The 22,312-nt window shown below is 48.5% G+C and overlaps 1 protein-coding gene across 2 annotated transcripts in view; it reads left to right on the plus strand.

Annotated features, from left to right (window-relative positions):
• LOC140404315 (sorting nexin-24-like) overlaps positions 1 to 22,312 on the plus strand; it is a 212,562-nt gene that overhangs the window by 178,426 nt on the left and 11,824 nt on the right. The window lies entirely within an intron of this gene.

The raw sequence follows: 22,312 nt of genomic DNA on the forward strand, positions 1-22,312 counted from the left end.
GGGAGCTTTACTCTGTATCTAACCCCGTGCTGTACCTGTCCTGGGAGTGTTTGATGGGACAGTGTAGAGGGAGCTTTACTCTGTATCTAACCCTGTGCTGTACATGTCCTGGGAGTGTTTGATGGGGACAGTGTAGAGGGAGCTTTACTCTGTATCTAACCCCGTGCTGTACCTGTCCTGGGAGTGTTTGATGGGGACAGTGTACAGTGAGCTTTACTCTGTACCTAACCCCGTGCTGTACCTGTCCTGTGAGTGTTTGATGGGACAGTGTAGAGGGAGCTTTACTCTGTATCTAACCCCGTGCTGTACCTGTTCTGGAAGTATTTGATGGGGACAGTGTAGAGGGAGCTTTACTCTGTATCTAACCCCGTGCTGTACCTGTCCTGGGAGTGTTTGATGGGGACAGTGTAGAGGGAGCTTCACTCTGTATCTAACCCCGTGCTGTACCTGTCCTGGGAGTGTTTGATGGGGACAGTGTAGAGGGAGCTTTACTCTGTATCTCACCCCGTGCTGTACCTGTCCTGGGAGTGTTTGATGGGGACAGTGTAGGGGGAGCTTTACTCTGTCTCTAACCCTGTGCTGTACCTGTCCTGGGAGTGTTTGATGGGGACAGTGTAGAGGGAGCTTTACTCTGCATCTAACCCTGTGCTGTACCTGTCCTGGGAGTGTTTGATGGGGACAGTGTAGAGGGAGCTTTACTCTGTATCTAATCCTGTGCTGTACCTGTCCTGGGAGTGTTTGATGGGGACAGTGTAGAGGGAGCTTTACTTTGTATCTAACCCCGTGCTGTACCTGTCCTGGGAGTGTTTGATGTGGACAGTGCAGAGGGAGCTTCACTCTGTATCTAACCCTGTGTTGTACCTGTCCTGGGAGTGTTTGATGGGGACAGTGTGGAAGGACCTTTACTCTGTATCTAACCCCGTGCAGTACCTGTCCTGGGAGTGTTTGATGGGGACAGTGTACAGGGAGCTTTACTCTGTATCTAACCCCGTGCTGTACCTGTCCTGGGAGTGTTTGATGGGGACAGTGGAGAGGGAGCTTTACTCTGTATCTAATCCTGTGCTGTACCTGTCCTGGGAGTGTTTGATGGGGACAGTGTAGAGGGATCTTTACTTTGTGTCTAACCCCGTGCTGTACCTGTCCTGGGAGTGTTTGATGGGGACAGTGGAGAGGGAGCTTTACTCTGTATCTAACCCCGTGCTGTACCTGTCCTGGGAGTGTTTGATGGCGACAGTGTGGAAGGAGCTTTACTCTGTATCTAACCCAGTGCTGTAACTGTCCTGGGAGTGTTTGATGGGGACGGTGTAGAGGGAGCTTCACTCTGTATCTAACCCCGTGCTGTACCGGTCCTGTGAGTGTTTGATGAGGACAGTGGAGAGGGAGCTTTACTCTGTATCTAAACCTGTGTTGTACCTGACCTGGGAGTGTTTGATGGGGACAGTGTGGAAGGAGCTTTACTCTGTATCTAACCCCGTGCTGTACCTGTCCTGGGAGTGTTTGATGGGGACAGTGTACAGGGAGCTTTACTCTGTATCTAACCCCGTGCTGTACCTGTCCTGGGAGTGTTTGATGGGGACAGTGGAGAGGGAGCTTTACTCTGGATCTAACCCTGTGCTGTACCTGTCCTGGGAGTGTTTGATGGGGACAGTGTAGAGGGAGCTTTACTCTGTATCTAACCCTGTGTTGCACCTGTCCTGGGAGTGTTTGATGGGGACAGTGTAGAGGGAGCTTTACTCTGTATCTAACCCTGTGCTGTACCTGTCCTGGGAGTGTTTGATTGTGACAGTGTTGAGGGAGCTTTACTCTGTATCTTACCCTGTGCTGTACCTGTCCTGGGAGTGTTTGATGGGGACAGTGTAGAGGGAGCTTTACTCTGTATCTAACCCCGTGCTGTACCTGTCCTGGGAGTGTTTGATGGGGACAGTGTAGAGGGAGCTTTACTCTCTATCTAACCCCGTGCTGTACCTGTCCTGGGAGTGTTTGATGGGGACAGTGTAGAGGGAGCTTTACTCTGTTTCTAACCCTGTGCATGTACCTTTCCTGGGAGTTTTTGATGGGGGGAGTGTAGAGGGAGCTTTACTCTGTATCTAACCCAGTGCTGTACCTGTCCTGTGAGTGTTTGATGGGGACAGTGTTAAACTAGTATGGCAGGGGGGTGGGCACTGGAGCAATAGGTCAGAAGGTGAGAGCATTGAGGGAGAACTAGGGAATATGGACAGTGTGGTTCTGAGGCAGAGCAGACGGGGAGAAGTTGCTGAACACAGCGGGTCTGGTGGCCTGAAGTGCATATGTTTTAATGCAAGGAGCATTACGGGTAAGGCAGATGAGCTTAGAGCTTGGATTAGTACTTGGAACTATGATGTTGTTGCCATTACAGAGACCTGGTTGAGGGAAGGGCAAGATTGGCAGCTAAACGTTCCACGATTTAGATGTTTCAGGCGGGATAGAGGGGAATGTAAAAGGGGAGGTGCAGTTGCGCTACTTGTTCGGGAGAATATCACAGCTGTACTGCGAGAAGACACCTCAGAGGGCAGTGAGGCTATATTGGTAGAGATCAGGAATAAGAAGGGTGCAGTCACAATGTTGGGGGTATACTACAGGCCTCCCAACAGCCAGCGAGAGATAGAGGAGCTGATAGGTAGACAGATTTTGGAAAAGAGTAAAAACAACAGGGTTGTGGTGATGGGAGACTTTAACTTCCCCAATATTGACTGGGACTCACTTGGTGCCAGGGGCTTAGACGGGGCGGAGTTTGTAAGGAGCATCCAGGAGGGCTTCTTAAAACAATATGTAGACAGTCCAACTAGGGAAGGGGCGGTACTGGACCTGGTATTGGGGAATGAGCCCGGCCAGGTGGTAGGGGAGCATTTCGGTAACAGTGACCACAATTCAGTAAGTTTTAAAGTACTTACAAGGATAAGAGTGGTCCGAGGATGAATGTGCTAAATTGGGGGAAGGCTAATTATAACAATATTAGGCGGGAACTGAAGAACATAGATTGGGGGCGGATGTTTGAGGGCAAATCAACATCTGACATGTGGGAGGCTTTCAAGTGGCAGTTGTAAGGAATAAAGGACCGGCATGTTCCTGTGAGGAAGAAAGATAAATACGGCAATTTTCGGGAACCTTGGATGACGAGTGATATTGTAGGCCTCGTCAAAAAGAAAAAGGAGGCATTTGTCAGGGCTAAAAGGCTGGGAACAGACGAAGCCTGCGTGGAATATAAGGAAAGTAGGAAGGAACTTAAGCAAGGAGTCAGGAGGGCTAGAAGGGGTCACGAAAAGTCATTGGCAAATAGGGTTAAGGAAAATCCCAAGGCTTTTTACACGTACATAAAAAGCAAGAGGGTAGCCAGGGAAAGGGTTGGCCCACTGAAGGATAGGCAAGGGAATCTATGTGTGGAGCCAGAGGAAATGGGCGAGGTACTAAATGAATACTTTGCCTCAGTATTCACCAAAGAGAAGGAATTGGTCGATGTTGAGTCTGGAGAAGGGGGTGTAGATAGCCTGGGTCACATTGTGATCCAAAAAGACGAGGTGTTGGGTGTCTTAAAAAATATTAAGGTAGATAAGTCCCCAGGGCCTGATGGGATCTACCCCAGAATACTGAAGGAGGCTGGAGAGGAAATTGCTGAGGCCTTGACAGAAATCTTTGGATCCTCGCTGTCTTCAGGGGATGTCCCGGAGGACTGGAGAATAGCCAATGTTGTTCTCTGTTTAAGAAGGGTAGCAAGGATAATCCCGGGAACTACAGGCCGGTGAGCCTTACTTCAGTGGTAGGGAAATTACTGGAGAGAATTCTTCGAGACAGGATCTACTCCCATTTGGAAGCAAATGGACGTATTAGTGAGAGGCAGCACGGTTTTGTGAAGGGGAGGTCGTGTCTCACTAACTTGATAGAGTTTTTCGAGGAGGTCACTAAGATGATTGATGCAGGTAGGGCAGTAGATGTTGTCTATATGGACTTCAGTAAGGCCTTTGACAAGGTCCCTCATGGTAGACTAGTACAAAAGGTGAAGTCACACGGGATCAGGGGTGAGCTGGCAAGGTGGATACAGAACTGGCTAGGCCATAGAAGGCAGAGAGTAGCAATGGAGGGATGCTTTTCTAATTGGAGGGCTGTGACCAGTGGTGTTCCACAGGGATCAGTGCTGGGACCTTTGCTCTTTGTAGTATATATAAATGATTTGGAGGAAAATGTAACTGGTCTGATTAGTAAGTTTGCAGACGACACAAAGGTTGGTGGAATTGCGGATAGCGATGAGGACTGTCGGAGGATACAGCAGGATTTAGATTGTCTGGAGACTTGGGCGGAGAGATGGCAGATGGAGTTTAATCCGGACAAATGTGAGGTAATGCATTTTGGAAGGTCTAATGCAGGTAGGGAATATACAGTGAATGGTAGAACCCTCAAGAGTATTGAAAGTCAAAGAGATCTAGGAGTACAGGTCCACAGGTCATTGAAAGGGGCAACACAGGTGGAGAAGGTAGTCAAGAAGGCATACGGCATGCTTGCCTTCATTGGCCGGGGCATTGAGTATAAGAATTGGCAAGTCATGTTGCAGCTGTATAGAACCTTAGTTAGGCCACACTTGGAGTATAGTGTTCAATTCTGGTCGCCACACTACCAGAAGGATGTGGAGGCTTTAGAGAGGGTGCAGAAGAGATTTACTAGAATGTTGCCTGGTATGGAGGGCATTAGCTATGAGGAGCGGTTGAATAAACTCGGTTTGTTCTCACTGGAACGAAGGAGGTTGAGGGGAGACCTGATAGAGGTCTACAAAATTATGAGGGGCATAGACAGAGTGGATAGTCAGAGGCTTTTCCCCAGGGTAGAGGGGTCAATTACTAGGGGGCATAGGTTTAAGGTGAGAGGGGCAAGGTTTAGAGTAGATGTACGAGGCAAGTTTTTTACGCAGAGGGTTGTGGGTGCCTGCAACTCGCTACCGGAGGAGGTAGTGGAAGCAGGGACGATAGGGACATTTAAAGGGCATCTTGACAAATATATGAATAGGATGGGAATAGAAGGATACGGACCCAGGAAGTGTAGAAGATGGTAGTTTAGTCGGGCAGCATGGTCGGCACGGGCTTGGAGGGCCGAAGGGCCTGTTCCTGTGCTGTACATTTCTTTGTTCTTTGTCCTTTGTTCTTGACTGTGTAGAGGGAGCTTTACTCTGTATCTAACCCTGTGCTGTACCTGTCCTGGGAGTGTTTGATGGGGACAGTGTAGAGGGAGCTTTACTCTGTATCTAACCCCGTGCTGTACCTGCCCTGGGAGTGTTTGATGGGGACAGTTTGGAGGGAGCTTTACTCTGTATCTAACCCCGTGCTGTACCTGTCCTGGGAGTGTTTGATGGGGACCGTGTAGAGGGAGCTTTACTCTGTAGCTAACCCCGCGCTGTACCTGTCCTGGGAGTATTTGGTGGGGAGGTTGAAATTGGGGCCATGCTCCATTTTGTGCTGCAAACAATTTTCGGTATAACCCTGTTGGGTTTACAAGCTGCTTTTATTTCTGGTCTGTGCATTCTTGGGAGGTCACTTGTCTGCAACCTGTCTGCGGAAATCTCGACACACTCTGTTGTCACTCCCCATACAGTTTAAAATAATCCTGATGATTGATGTTTTAGAGAGCTGTGTAGAGCGTCCGCATCATTTGAGGATTATCTAGCAAGTGACAGCTAATTGCAGTCCAGTGATGTCAGTGACATTCAGCTACTTGTTAACTTGGCTGCCTGAGGTACGGTGACAGTGGTTAGCACTGCTGCCCCACGGCGCTGAGGACCTGGGTTCAATCCCGGCCCCGGGTCACTGTCTGTGTGGAATTTGCACATTCTCCCCGTGTCTGCGTGAGTCTCACCCCCTCAACCAAAAGTTGTGCAGGGTAGGTGGATTGGCCACGCTAAATTACCCCTTAATTGGGAAAATGAATTGGGTGCTCTAAATTCATGAAACAAAACGTAGCTGACAGATTGACAGCAGAATTAGTCAGTGATAGCGCTGATTTCCCAGGACACTATAATGGTCAGTGATAGCGCTGATTTCCCAGGACACTATAACGGTCAGTGATTGCGCTGATTTCCCAGGACTCTATAACGGTCAGTGATAGCGCTGATTTCCCAGGACACTATAACGGTCAGTGATAGCGCTGATTTCCCAGGACACTATAATGGTCAGTGATAGCGCTGATTTCCCAGGACACTATAACGGTCAGTGATAGCGCTGATTTCCCAGGACACTATAATGGTCACTGATAGCGCTGATTTCCCAGGACACGATAACAGTCGGTGATAGCGCTGATTTCCCAGGACTCTATAATGGTCAGTGTTGGAGCTGATTTCCCAGGACACTATAACGTTCAGTGATAGCGCTGATTTCCCAGGACACGAGAACGGTCAGTGATAGAGCTGATTTCCCAGGACACTATAACGTTCAGTGATAGCGCTGATTTCCCAGGACACGAGAACGGTCAGTGATAGAGCTGATTTCCCGGGTCACTATAACGGTCGGATTTCTCAGAACACTATAATGGTCAGTGATAGAGCTGATTTCCCAGGACAGTATAACGGTCAGTGATAGCGCTGATTTCCCAGGACACTATAACGGTCGGATTTCTCAGAACACTATAATGGTCAGTGATAGAGCTGATTTCCCAGGACACTATAACGGTCAGTGATAGCGCTGATTTCCCAGGACACTATAACAGTCAGTGATAGCGCTGATTTGCCAGGACACTAGAATGGTCAGTGATAGCGCTGATTTCCCAGGACACTATAACGGTCAGTGATAGCGCTGATTTCCCAGTACACTATAATGGTCACTGATAGCGCTGATTTCCCAGGACACGATAACAGTCGGTTATAGCGCTGATTTCCCAGGACTATAATGGTCTGTGATAGGGCTGATTTCCCAGGACTCTATAACGGTCTGTGATGGGGCTGATTTCCCAGGACACTATAACGGTCAGTAATAGCGCTGATTTCCCAGCACTCTATAACGGTCAGTGATAGGGCTGATTTCTTGGGTCTCTATAACGGTCAGTGATAGCGCTGATTTCCCAGGACACTAGAACGGTCAGTGATAGCGCTGATTTCCCAGGACACTATAACGGTCAGTGATAGCGCTGATTTCCCAGGACACTATAACGGTCAGTGATAGCGCTGATTTCCCAGGACACTATAACGGTCAGTGATGGCGCTGATTTCCCAGTACACTATAATGGTCACTGATAGCGCTGATTTCCCAGGACACGATAACAGTCGGTGATAGCGCTGATTTCCCAGGACTCTATAACGGTCAGTGTTGGAGCTGATTTCCCAGGACACTATAACGGTCAGTAAAAGCGCTGATTTCCCAGGACTCTATAACGGTCAGTGATAGGGCTGATTTCTCAGGACTCTAACAGTCCGTGATAGCGCTGATTTCCCAGGACAGTATAACGGTCAGTGATAGCGCTGATTTCCCAGGACACTATAACGGTCAGTGATAGAGCTGATTTCCCAGGACTCTATAACGGTCAGTGTTGGAGCTGATTTCCCAGGACACTATAACGATCAGTGATAGGGCTGATTTCCCAGGACACTATAACGGTCAGTGATGGCGCTGATTTCCCAGGACACTGGGAAATCCCGTATTTCCCGTACCAGCCTCCCCGAACATGCGCCTGAATGTGGCGACTAGGGGCTTTTCACAGTAACTTCATTTGAAGCCTACTTGTGACAATAAGCGATTTTCATTTTCATTCATTTCAACGGTCAGTGATAGCGCTGATTTCGCAGGACACTATAACGGTCGGATTTCTCAGAACACTATAACGGTCAGTGATAGAGCTGATTTCCCAGGACACTATAACGGTCAGTGATAGCGGTGATTTCCCAGGGCACTATAACGGTCAGTGATAGAGCTGATTTCTCAGGACACTATAATGCTCAGTGATAGAGCTGATTTCCCAGGACACTATAACGGTCAGTGATAGCGCTGATTTCCCAGGACACTATAATGGTCAGTGATAGAGCTGATTTCCCAGGACACTATAATGGTCAGTGATAGCGCTAATTTCTCAGGACTCTAACGGATAGTGATGGCGCTGATTTCCCAGGACACTATAACAGTCAGTGATAGCGCTGAATTCCCAGGACTCTATAACGGTCATTGATAACGCTGATTTCCCAGGACTCTATAATGGTCAGTGATAGCGCTGATTTCCCAGGACTCTATAATGGTCAGTGATAGCGCTGATTTCCCAGGACACTATAACGGTCAGTGATAGCGCTGATTTCCCAGGACACTATAACGGTCTGTGATAGAGCTGATTTCCCTGGACACTATAATGGTCAGTGATAGCGCTAATTTCTCAGGACTCTAACGGATAGTGATGGCGCTGATTTCCCAGGACACTATAACAGTCAGTGATAGCGCTGAATTCCCAGGACTCTATAACGGTCATCGATAACGCTGATTTCCCAGGACTCTATAATGGTCAGTGATAGCGCTGATTTCCCAGGACTCTATAATGGTCAGTGATAGCGCTGATTTCCCAGGACACTATAACGGTCAGTGATGGCGCTGATTTCCCAGTACACTATAATGGTCACTGATAGCGCTGATTTCCCAGGACACGATAACAGTCGGTGATAGCGCTGATTTCCCAGGACTCTATAACGGTCAGTGTTGGAGCTGATTTCCCAGGACACTATAACGGTCAGTGAAAGCGCTGATTTCCCAGGACTCTATAACGGTCAGTGATAGGGCTGATTTCTCAGGACTCTAACAGTCCGTGATAGCGCTGATTTCCCAGGACAGTATAACGGTCAGTGATAGCGCTGATTTCCCAGGACACTATAACGGTCAGTGATAGAGCTGATTTCCCAGGACTCTATAACGGTCAGTGTTGGAGCTGATTTCCCAGGACACTATAACGGTCAGTGATAGGGCTGATTTCCCAGGACACTATAACGGTCAGTGATGGCGCTGATTTCCCAGGACACTGGGAAATCCCGTATTTCCCGTACCAGCCTCCCCGAACATGCGCCTGAATGTGGCGACTAGGGGCTTTTCACAGTAACTTCATTTGAAGCCTACTTGTGACAATAAGCGATTTTCATTTTCATTCATTTCAACGGTCAGTGATAGCGCTGATTTCGCAGGACACTATAACGGTCGGATTTCTCAGAACACTATAACGGTCAGTGATAGAGCTGATTTCCCAGGACACTATAACGGTCGGATTTCTCAGAACACTATAACAGTCAGTGATAGAGCTGATTTCCCAGGACAGTATAACGGTCAGTGATAGCGGTGATTTCCCAGGACACTATAACGGTCAGTGATGGCGCTGATTTCCCAGTACACTATAATGGTCACTGATAGCGCTGATTTCCCAGGACACGATAACAGTCGGTGATAGCGCTGATTTCCCAGGACTCTATAACGGTCAGTGTTGGAGCTGATTTCCCAGGACACTATAACGGTCAGTGATAGAGCTGATTTCCCAGGACACTATAACGGTCAGTGATAGAGCTGATTTCCCAGGACACTATAACGGTCAGTGATAGGGCTGATTTCCCAGGACACTATAACGGTCAGTGATGGCGCTGATTTCCCAGGACACTGGGAAATCCCGTATTTCCCGTACCAGCCTCCCCGAACATGCGCCTGAATGTGGCGACTAGGGGCTTTTCACAGTAACTTCATTTGAAGCCTACTTGTGACAATAAGCGATTTTCATTTTCATTCATTTCAACGGTCAGTGATAGCGCTGATTTCGCAGGACACTATAACGGTCGGATTTCTCAGAACACTATAACGGTCAGTGATAGCGCTGATTTCCCAGGACACTATAACAGTCAGTGATAGCGCTGATTTCCCAGGACACTGTAATGGTCAGTGATAGCGCTGATTTCCCAGGTCACTATAACGGTCAGTGATAGCGCTGATTTCCCAGGACACTAGAATGGTCAGTGATAGCGCTGATTTCCCAGGACACTATAACGGTCAGTGATAGCGCTGATTTCCCAGTACACTATAATGGTCACTGATAGCGCTGATTTCCCAGGACACGACAACAGTCGGTTATAGCGCTGATTTCCCAGGACTCTATAATGGTCTGTGATAGGGCTGATTTCCCAGGACTCTATAACGGTCTGTGATGGGGCTGATTTCCCAGGACACTAGAACGGTCAGTGATAGCGCTGATTTCCCAGGACACTATAACGGTCAGTGATAGCGCTGATTTCCCAGGACACTATAACGGTCAGTGATAGCGCTGATTTCCCAGGACACTATAATGGTCAGTGATAGCGCTGATTTCCCAGGACACTATAACGGTCAGTGATAGCGCTGATTTCCCAGGACTCTATAATGGTCTGTGATAGGGCTGATTTCCCAGGACACTATAACGGTCAGTGATAGGGCTGATTTCTCGGGTCTCTATAACGGTCAGTGATAGCGCTGATTTCCCAGGACACTAGAACGGTCAGTGATAGCGCTGATTTCCCAGGACACTATAACGGTCAGTGATAGCGCTGATTTCCCAGGACACTATAACGGTCAGTGATAGCGCTGATTTCCCAGGACACTATAACGGTCAGTGATGGCGCTGATTTCCCAGTACACTATAATGGTCACTGATAGCGCTGATTTCCCAGGACACGATAACAGTCGGTGATAGCGCTGATTTCCCAGGACTCTATAACGGTCAGTGTTGGAGCTGATTTCCCAGGACACTATAACGGTCAATGAAAGCGCTGATTTCCCAGTACTCTATAACGGTCAGTGATAGGGCTGATTTCTCAGGACTCTAACAGTCCGTGATAGCGCTGATTTCCCAGGACAGTATAACGGTCAGTGATAGCGCTGATTTCCCAGGACACTATAACGGTCAGTGATAGAGCTGATTTCCCAGGACTCTATAACGGTCAGTGTTGGAGCTGATTTCCCAGGACACGAGAACGGTCAGTAATAGCGCTGATTTCCCAGGACTCTATAACGGTCAGTGATAGGGCTGATTTCTCGGGTCTCTATAACGGTCAGTGATAGCGCTGATTTCCCAGGACACTAGAACGGTCAGTGATAGCGCTGATTTCCCAGGACACTATAACGGTCAGTGATAGCGCTGATTTCCCAGGACACTATAACGGTCAGTGATGGCGCTGATTTCCCAGGACACTGGGAAATCCCGTATTTCCCGTACCAGCCTCCCCGAACATGCGCCTGAATGTGGCGACTAGGGCCTTTTCACAGTAACTTCATTTGAAGCCTACTTGTGACAATAAGCGATTTTCATTTTCATTCATTTCAACGGTCAGTGATAGCGCTGATTTCGCAGGACACTATAACGGTCGGATTTCTCAGAACACTATAACGGTCAGTGATAGAGCTGATTTCCCAGGCCACTATAACGGTCGGATTTCTCAGAACACTATAACAGTCAGTGATAGAGCTGATTTCCCAGGACAGTATAACGGTCAGTGATAGCGGTGATTTCCCAGGGCACTATAACGGTCAGTGATAGAGCTAATTTCTCAGGACACTATAATGGTCAGTGATAGAGCTGATTTCCCAGGACACTATAATGGTCAGTGATAGCGCTAATTTCTCAGGACTCTAACGGATAGTGATGGCGCTGATTTCCCAGGACACTATAACAGTCAGTGATAGCGCTGATTTCCCAGGACTCTATAACGGTCATTGATAACGCTGATTTCCCAGGACTCTATAATGGTCAGTGATAGCGCTGATTTCCCAGGACTCTATAATGGTCAGTGATAGCGCTGATTTCCCAGGACACTACAACGGTCTGTGATAGCGCTGATTTCCCGGGTCACTATAACGGTCGGATTTCTCAGAACACTATAACGGTCAGTGATAGAGCTGATTTCCCAGGACACTATAACGGTCAGTGATAGCGCTGATTTCCCAGGACACTATAATGGTCAGTGATGGCGTGATTTCCCAGGACACTATAACGGTCAGTGATAGCGCTGATTTCCCAGGACACTACAACGGTCAGTGATAGCGCTGATTTCTCAGGACACTAGAACGGTCAGTGATAGAGCTGATTTCCCAGGACACTATAGCGGTCAGTGATAGAGCTGATTTCCCAGAACACTATAACGGTCAGTGATAGCGCTGATTTGCCAGAACACTATAACGGTCAGTGATAGCGCTGATTTCCCAGGACACTATAGCGGTCAGTGATAGAGCTGATTTCCCAGAACACTATAATGGTCAGTGATAGCGCTGATTTCTCAGGACACTATAACGGTCAGTGATAGAGCTGATTTCCCAGGACTCTATAACGGTCAGTGATAGGGCTGATTTCTCAGGACTCTAAAGGTCAGTGATAGGGCTGATTTCCCAGGACACTATAACGGTCAGTGATGGCGCTGATTTCCCAGGACACTGGGAAATCCCGTATTTCACGTACCAGCCTCCCCGAACATGCGCCTGAATGTGGCGACTAGGGGCTTTTCACAGTAACTTCATTTGAAGCCTACTTGTGACAATAAGCGATTTTCATTTTCATTCATTTCAACGGTCAGTGATAGCGCTGATTTCGCAGGACACTATAACGGTCGGATTTCTCAGAACACTATAACGGTCAGTGATAGAGCTGATTTCCCAGGCCACTATAACGGTCGGATTTCTCAGAACACTATAACGGTCAGTGATAGAGCTGATTTCCCAGGACAGTATAACGGTCAGTGATAGCGGTGATTTCCCAGGGCACTATAACGGTCAGTGATAGAGCTGATTTCTCAGGACACTATAATGCTCAGTGATAGAGCTGATTTCCCAGGACACTATAACGGTCAGTGATAGCGCTGATTTCCCAGGACACTATAACGGTCAGTGATAGCGCTGATTTCCCAGGACACTATAATGGTCAGTGATAGAGCTGATTTCCCAGGACACTATAATGGTCAGTGATAGCGCTAATTTCTCAGGACTCTAACGGATAGTGATGGCGCTGATTTCCCAGGACACTATAACGGTCAGTGATAGAGCTGATTTCCCAGGGCTCTATAACGGTCAGTGTTGGAGCTGATTTCCCAGGACACTATAACGGTCAGTGATAGCGCTGATTTCCCAGTACACTATAATGGTCACTGATAGCGCTGATTTCCCAGGACACGATAACAGTCGGTGATAGCGCTGATTTCCCAGGACTCTATAATGGTCTGTGATAGGGCTGATTTCCCAGGACTCTATAACGGTCTGTGATGGGGCTGATTTCCCAGGACACTATAACGGTCAGTAATAGCGCTGATTTCCCAGGACTCTATAACGGTCAGTGATAGGGCTGATTTCTCGGGTCTCTATAACGGTCAGTGATAGCGCTGATTTCCCAGGACACTAGAACGGTCAGTGATAGCGCTGATTTCCCAGGACACTATAACGGTCAGTGATAGCGCTGATTTCCCAGGACACTATAACGGTCAGTGATGGCGCTGATTTCCCAGTACACTATAATGGTCACTGATAGCGCTGATTTCCCAGGACACGATAACAGTCGGTGATAGCGCTGATTTCCCAGGACTCTATAACGGTCAGTGTTGGAGCTGATTTCCCAGGACACTATAACGGTCAGTGAAAGCGCTGAGTTCCCAGGACTCTATAACGGTCAGTGATAGGGCTGATTTCTCAGGACTCTAACAGTCCGTGATAGCGCTGATTTCCCAGGACAGTATAACGGTCAGTGATAGCGCTGATTTCCCAGGACACTATAACGGTCAGTGATAGAGCTGATTTCCCAGGACACTATAACGGTCAGTGATAGAGCTGATTTCCCAGGACTCTATAACGGTCAGTGTTGGAGCTGATTTCCCAGGACACTATAACGGTCAGTGATAGGGCTGATTTCCCAGGACACTATAACGGTCAGTGATGGCGCTGATTTCCCAGGACACTGGGAAATCCCGTATTTCCCGTACCAGCCTCCCCGAACATGCGCCTGAATGTGGCGACTAGGGGCTTTTCACAGTAACTTCATTTGAAGCCTACTTGTGACAATAAGCGATTTTCATTTTCATTCATTTCAACGGTCAGTGATAGCGCTGATTTCGCAGGACACTATAACGGTCGGATTTCTCAGGACACTATAACGGTCAGTGATAGCGCTGATTTCCCAGGACACTATAACGGTCAGTGATAGCGCTGATTTCGCAGGACACTATAACGGTCGGATTTCTCAGAACACTATAACGGTCAGTGATAGAGCTGATTTTCCAGGACACTATAACGGTCGGATTTCTCAGAACACTATAACAGTCAGTGATAGAGCTGATTTCCCAGGACAGTCTCACGGTCAGTGATAGCGGTGATTTCCCAGGGCACTATAACGGTCAGTGATAGAGCTGATTTCTCAGGACACTATAATGATCAGTGATAGAGCTGATTTCCCAGGTCACTATAACAGTCAGTGATAGAGCTGATTTCCCAGGACACTATAACGGTCAGTGATAGCGCTGATTTCCCAGGACACTATAACGGTCAGTGATAGCGCTGATTTCCCAGTACACTATAATGGTCACTGATAGCGCTGATTTCCCAGGACACGATAACAGTCGGTGATAGCGCTGATTTCCCAGGACTCTATAATGGTCTGTGATAGGGCTGATTTCCCAGGACTCTATAACGGTCTGTGATGGGGCTGATTTCCCAGGACACTATAACGGTCAGTAATAGCGCTGATTTCCCAGGACTCTATAACGGTCAGTGATAGGGCTGATTTCTCGGGTCTCTATAACGGTCAGTGATAGCGCTGATTTCCCAGGACACTAGAACGGTCAGTGATAGCGCTGATTTCCCAGGACACTCTAACGGTCAGTGATAGCGCTGATTTCCCAGGACACTATAACGGTCAGTGATGGCGCTGATTTCCCAGTACACTATAATGGTCACTGATAGCGCTGATTTCCCAGGACACGATAACAGTCGGTGATAGCGCTGATTTCCCAGGACTCTATAACGGTCAGTGATAGGGCTGATTTCCCAGGACACTATAACGGTCAGTGATGGCGCTGATTTCCCAGGACACTGGGAAATCCCGTATTTCCCGTACCAGCCTCCCCGAACATGCGCCTGAATGTGGCGACTAGGGGCTTTTCACAGTAACTTCATTTGAAGCCTACTTGTGACAATAAGCGATTTTCATTTTCATTCATTTCAACGGTCAGTGATAGCGCTGATTTCGCAGGACACTATAACGGTCGGATTTCTCAGAACACTATAACGGTCAGTGATAGAGCTGATTTCGCAGGACACTATAACGGTCGGATTTCTCAGAACACTATAACAGTCAGTGATAGAGCTGATTTCCCAGGACAGTATAACGGTCAGTGATAGCGGTGATTTCCCAGGGCACTATAACGGTCAGTGATAGAGCTGATTTCTCAGGACACTATAATGCTCAGTGATAGAGCTGATTTCCCAGGTCACTATAACGGTCAGTGATAGCGCTGATTTCCCAGGACACTATAACGGTCAGTGATAGCGCTGATTTCCCAGGACACTATAACGGTCAGTGATAGCGCTGATTTCCCAGTACACTATAATGGTCACTGATAGCGCTGATTTCCCAGGACACGATAACAGTCGGTGATAGCGCTGATTTCCCAGGACTCTATAATGGTCTGTGATAGGGCTGATTTCCCAGGACTCTATAACGGTCTGTGATGGGGCTGATTTCCCAGGACACTATAACGGTCAGTAATAGCGCTGATTTCCCAGGACTCTATAACGGTCAGTGATAGGGCTGATTTCTCGGTCTCTATAACGGTCAGTGATAGCGCTGATTTCCCAGGACACTAGAACGGTCAGTGATAGCGCTGATTTCCCAGGACACTATAACGGTCAGTGATAGCGCTGATTTCCCAGGACACTATAACGGTCAGTGATGGCGCTGATTTCCCAGTACACTATAATGGTCACTGATAGCGCTGATTTCCCAGGACACGATAACAGTCGGTGATAGCGCTGATTTCCCAGGACTCTATAACGGTCAGTGTTGGAGCTGATTTCCCAGGACACTATAACGGTCAGTGAAAGCGCTGATTTCCCAGGACTCTATAACGGTCAGTGATAGGGCTGATTTCTCAGGACTCTAACAGTCCGTGATAGCGCTGATTTCCCAGGACAGTATAACGGTCAGTGATAGCGCTGATTTCCCAGGACACTATAACGGTCAGTGATAGGGCTGATTTCCCAGGACACTATAACGGTCAGTGATGGCGCTGATTTCCCAGGACACTGGGAAATCCCGTATTTCCCGTACCAGCCTCCCCGAACATGCGCCTGATTGTGGCGACTAGGGGCTTTTCACAGTAACTTCATTTGAAGCCTACTTGTGACAAGCGATTTTCATTTTCATTCATTTCAACGGTCAGTGATAGCGCTGATTTCCCAGGACACTATAACGGTCGGATTTCTCAGAACACTATAACGGTCAGTGATAGAGCTGATTTCCCAGGACACTATAACGGTCGGATTTCTCAGAACACTATAACGGTCAGTGATAGAGCTGATTTCGCAGGACACTATAACGGTCAGTGATAGAGCTAATTTCTCAGGACACTATAATGCTCAGTGATAGAACTGATTTCCCTGGACACTATAACGGTCAGTGATTGCGCTGATTTCCCAGGACACTATAATGGTCAGTGATAGAGCTGATTTCCCAGGACACTATAATGGTCAGTGATTGCGCTGATTTCCCAGGACACTATAACAGTCAGTGATAGCGCTGATTTCCCAGGACACTATAACGGTCAGTGATAGCGCTGATTTCCCAGGACACTATAACGGTCAGTGATAGAGCTGATTTCCCAGGACACTATAATGGTCAGTGATAGCGCTAATTTCTCAGGACTCTAACGGATAGTGATGGCGCTGATTTCCCAGGACACTATAACAGTCAGTGATAGCGCTGAATTCCCAGGACTCTATAACGGTCATTGATAACGCTGATTTCCCAGGACTCTATAATGGTCAGTGATAGCGCTGATTTCCCAGGACTCTATAATGGTCAGTGATAGCGCTGATTTCCCAGGACACTATAACGGTCAGTGATAGCGCTGATTTCCCAGGACTCTATAATGGTCAGTGATAGCGCTGATTTCCCAGGACACTACAACGGTCGGATTTCTCAGAACACTATAACGGTCAGTGATAGCGCTGATTTCGCAGGACACTATAACGGTCGGATTTCCCAGGACACTATAACGGTCAGTGATAGCGCTGATTTCCCAGGACACTATAACAGTCAGTGATAGCGCTGAATTCCCAGGACTCTATAACGGTCATTGATAACGCTGATTTCCCAGGACTCTATAATGGTCAGTGATAGCGCTGATTTCCCAGGACTCTATAATGGTCAGTGATAGCGCTGATTTCCCAGGACACTATAACGGTCAGTGATAGCGCTGATTTCCCAGGACTCTATAATGGTCAGTGATAGCGCTGATTTCGCAGGACACTATAACGGTCGGATTTCTCAGAACACTATAACGGTCAGTGATAGAGCTGATTTCCCAGGACACTATAACGGTCAGTGATAGCGCTGATTTCCCAGGACACTATAATGGTCAGTGATGGCGTGATTTCCCAGGACACTATAACGGTCAGTGATAGCGCTGATTTCCCAGGACACTACAACGGTCAGTGATAGCGCTGATTTCCCAGGACACTATAACGGTCAGTGATAGCGCTGATTTCCCAGGACACTATAGCGGTCAGTGATAGAGCTGATTTCCCAGAACACTATAATGGTCAGTGATAGCGCTGATTTCTCAGGACACTATAACGGTCAGTGATAGAGCTGATTTCCCAGGACAGTATAACGGTCAGTGATAGGGCTGATTTCTCAGGACTCTAAAGGTCAGTGATAGGGCTTATTTCCCAGGACACTATAACGGTCAGTGATGGCGCTGATTTCCCAGGACACTGGGAAATCCCGTATTTCCCGTACCAGCCTCCCCGAACATGCGCCTGAATGTGGCGACTAGGGGCTTTTCACAGTAACTTCATTTGAAGCCTACTTGTGACAATAAGCGATTTTCATTTTCATTCATTTCAACGGTCAGTGATAGCGCTGATTTCGCAGGACACTATAACGGTCGGATTTCTCAGAACACTATAACGGTCAGTGATAGAGCTGATTTCCCAGGCCACTATAACGGTCGGATTTCTCAGAACACTATAACAGTCAGTGATAGCGGTGATTTCCCAGGGCACTATAACGGTCAGTGATAGCGCTGATTTCCCAGGACACTATAATGGTCAGTGATAGCGCTGATTTCCCAGGACACTATAATGGTCAGTGATAGCGCTAATTTCCCAGGACACTATAACAGTCAGTGATAGCGCTGATTTCCCAGGACACTATAACGGTCAGTGATAGAGCTGATTTCCCAGGACACTATAACGGTCAGTGATAGAGCTGATTTCCCAGGGCTCTATAACGGTCTGTGATAGCGCTGATTTCCCAGGACAGTATAACGGTCAGTGATAGCGCTGATTTCCCAGGACACTATAACGGTCAGTGATAGAGCTGATTTCCCAGGACTCTATAACGGTCAGTGTTGGAGCTGATTTCCCAGGACACTATAAACGGTCAGTGATAGGGCTGATTTCCCAGGACACTATAACGGTCAGTGATGGCGCTGATTTCCCAGGACACTGGGAAATCCCGTATTTCCCGTACCAGCCTCCCCGAACATGCGCCTGAATGTGGCGACTAGGGGCTTTTCACAGTAACTTCATTTGAAGCCTACTTGTGACAATAAGCGATTTTCATTTTCATTCATTTCAACGGTCAGTGATAGCGCTGATTTCGCAGGACACTATAACGGTCGGATTTCTCAGAACACTATAACGGTCAGTGATAGAGCTGATTTCCCAGGACACTATAACGGTCGGATTTCTCAGAACACTATAACAGTCAGTGATAGAGCTGATTTCCCAGGACAGTATAACGGTCAGTGATAGCGGTGATTTCCCAGGGCACTATAACGGTCAGTGATAGAGCTGATTTCTCAGGACACTATAATGCTCAGTGATAGCGCTGATTTCCCAGGACTCTATAATGGTCAGTGATAGCGCTGATTTCCCAGGACTCTATAATGGTCAGTGATAGCGCTGATTTCCCAGGACACTATAACGGTCAGTGATAGCGCTGAATTCCCAGGACTCTATAACGGTCATTGGTAGCGCTGATTTCCCAGGACTCTATAATGGTCAGTGATAGCGCTGATTTCCCAGGACACTATAACGGTCAGTGATAGCGCTGATTTGCCAGGACACTATAACAGTCAGTGATAGCGCTGATTTCCCAGGACACTATAACGGTCAGTGATAGCGCTGATTTGCCAGGACACTATAACAGTCCGTGATAGCGCTGATTTCCCGGGTCACTATAACGGTCGGATTTCTCAGAACACTATAACGGTCAGTGATAGAGCTGATTTCCCATGACACTACAACGGTCAGTGATAGCGCTGATTTGCCAGAACACTATAACGGTCAGTGATAGCGCTGATTTCCCAGGACACTACAACGGTCAGTGATAGCGCTGATTTCCCAGGACACTATAACGGTCAGTGATAGCGCTGATTTCCCAGGACACTACAACGGTCAGTGATAGCGCTGATTTGCCAGAACACTATAACGGTCAGTGATAGCGCTGATTTCCCAGGACACTACAACGGTCAGTGATAGCGCTGATTTCCCAGGACACTATAACAGTCAGTGATAGCGCTGATTTCCCAGGACACTATAACGGTCAGTGATAGAGCTGATTTCCCAGAACACTATAACGGTCAGTGATAGGGCTGATTTCTCAGGACACTATAATGGTCAGTGATAGCGCTGTTTTCCCAGGACACTATAACGGTCAGTGATAGCGCTGGTTTCCCAGGACACTACAACGGTCAGTGATAGCGCTGATTTGCCAGAACACTATAACGGTCAGTGATAGCGCTCATTTCCCAGGACTCTATCACCGTCAGTGATAGCGCTGATTTCCCAGGACACTATAACGGTCAGTGATAGCGCTGATTTCCCAGGACTCTATAACGGTCAGTGATAGCGCTGATTTCCCATGACACTATAACGGTCAGTGATAGCGCTGATTTCCCAGGACTCTATAATGGTCAGTGATAGCGCTGATTTCCCAGGACTGTATAACGGTCAGTGATAGCGTTGTTTTCCCAGGACACTATAACGGTCAGTGATAGCGCTGATTTCCCGGGTCACTATAACGGTCGGATTTCTCAGAACACTATAACGGTCAGTGATAGCGCTGATTTCACAGGACACTATAATGGTCAGTGATGGCGTGATTTCCCAGGACACTATAACGGTCAGTGATAGCGCTGATTTCCCAGGACACTACAACAGTCAGTGATAGCGCTGATTTGCCAGAACACTATAACGGTCAGTGATAGCGCTGATTTCCCAGGACACTATAACGGTCAGTGATAGATCTGATTTCCCAGAACACTATAACGGTCAGTGATAGCGCTGATTTCTCAGGACACTATAACGGTCAGTGATAGCGCTGATTTGCCAGAACACTATAACGGTCAGTGATAGCGCTGATTTCCCAGGACACTATAACGGTCAGTGATAGAGCTGATTTCCCAGAACACTATAACGGTCAGTGATAGCGCTGATTTCTCAGGACACTATAACGGTCAGTGATAGAGCTGATTTCCCAGGACAGTATAACGGTCAGTGATAGGGCTGATTTCTCAGGACTCTATCACGGTCAGTGATAGAGCTGATTTCCTAGTACACTATAACGGTCAGTGATAGGCCTGATTTCCCAGGACACTATAACGGTCAGTGATAGCGCTGATTTCTCAGGACACTATAATGGTCAGTGATAGGGCTGAATTCCCAGGACACTATAACGGTCAGTGATAGCGCTGATTTCCCAGGACACTATAACGGTCAGTGATAGCGCTGATTTCTCAGGACACTATAATGGTCAGTGATAGCGCTGATTTCCCAGGACACTATAACGGTCAGTGATAGCGTTGATTTCCCAGGACACTATAACGGTCAGTGATAGCGCTGATTTCTCAGGACACATTTCTCAGGTCAGTGATGCCGTTGATTTTTCGGGAGCTTCTCTGTGCTGCCAGCTGACCCCCACCATCACGCAGTCAGTGTAGATTTGAGGAACAAGAGATGTGTTTGTTGCCACTTCCAATCCACTGTCGGTGTGGGAAAGAGCAGGAATGTCCTGTCCCGAACAATGCCGCACATCACAAGTAGAACTCTCCACCCTTTTCCAAACACCGGGATGAGGGGGATTCTCTCCCAGTCTCCAGGATGAGGGGGATTCTCTCCCAGTCTCTGGGATGAGGGGGATTCTCTCCCAGTCTCTGGGATGAGGGGGATTCCCTCCCAGTCTCCGGGATGAGGGGGATTCCCTCCCAGTCTCCGGGATGAGGGGGATTCCCTCCCAGTCTCCGGGATGAGGGGGATTCTCTCCCAGTCTCCGGGGTGAGGGGGATTCTCTCCCAGTCTCCGGGATGTGGGGGATTCTCTCCCAGTCTCCGGGATGTGGGGGATTCTCTCCCAGTCTCCGGGATGTGGGGCATTCTCTCCCAGTCTCCGGGATGAGGGGGATTCTCTCCCAGTCTCCGCGAGGTGGGGGATTCTCTCCCTGTCTCCGGGATGTGGGGGATTCTCTCCCAGTCTCCGGGATGAGGGGGATTCTCTCCCAGTCTCCGGGATGAGGGGGATTCTCTCCCAGTCTCCGGGATGAGGGGGATTCTCTCCCAGTCTCCGGGATGAGGGGGATTCTCTCCCAGTCTCCGGGATGAGGGGGATTCTCTCCCAGTCTCCGGGATGAGGGGGATTCTCTCCCAGTCTCCGGGATGAGGGGGATTCTCTCCCAGTCTCCGGGATGAGGGGGATTCTCTCCCAGTCTCCGGGGTGTGGGCGATTCTCTCCCAGTCTCCGGGATGTGGGGGATTCTCTCCCAGTCTCCGGGATGTGGGGAATTCTCTCCCAGTCTCCGGGATGAGGGGGATTCTCTCCCAGTCTCCGCGAGGTGGGGGATTCTCTCCCTGTCTCCGGGATGTGGGGGATTCTCTCCCAGTCTCCGGGATGAGGGGGATTCTCTCCCAGTCTCCGGGATGAGGGGGATTCTCTCCCAGTCTCCGGGATGAGGGGGATTCTCTCCCAGTCTCCGGGATGAGGGGGATTCTCTCCCAGTCTCCGGGATGAGGGGGATTCTCTCCCAGTCTCCGGGGTGAGGGGGGTTCTCTCCCAGTCTCTGGGATGAGGGGGATTCTCTCCCAGTC

The sequence above is a fragment of the Scyliorhinus torazame genome, chromosome 30 (genome assembly GCF_047496885.1).
Source record: "Scyliorhinus torazame isolate Kashiwa2021f chromosome 30, sScyTor2.1, whole genome shotgun sequence".
NCBI classification, from domain to species: Eukaryota; Metazoa; Chordata; class Chondrichthyes; order Carcharhiniformes; family Scyliorhinidae; genus Scyliorhinus; species Scyliorhinus torazame.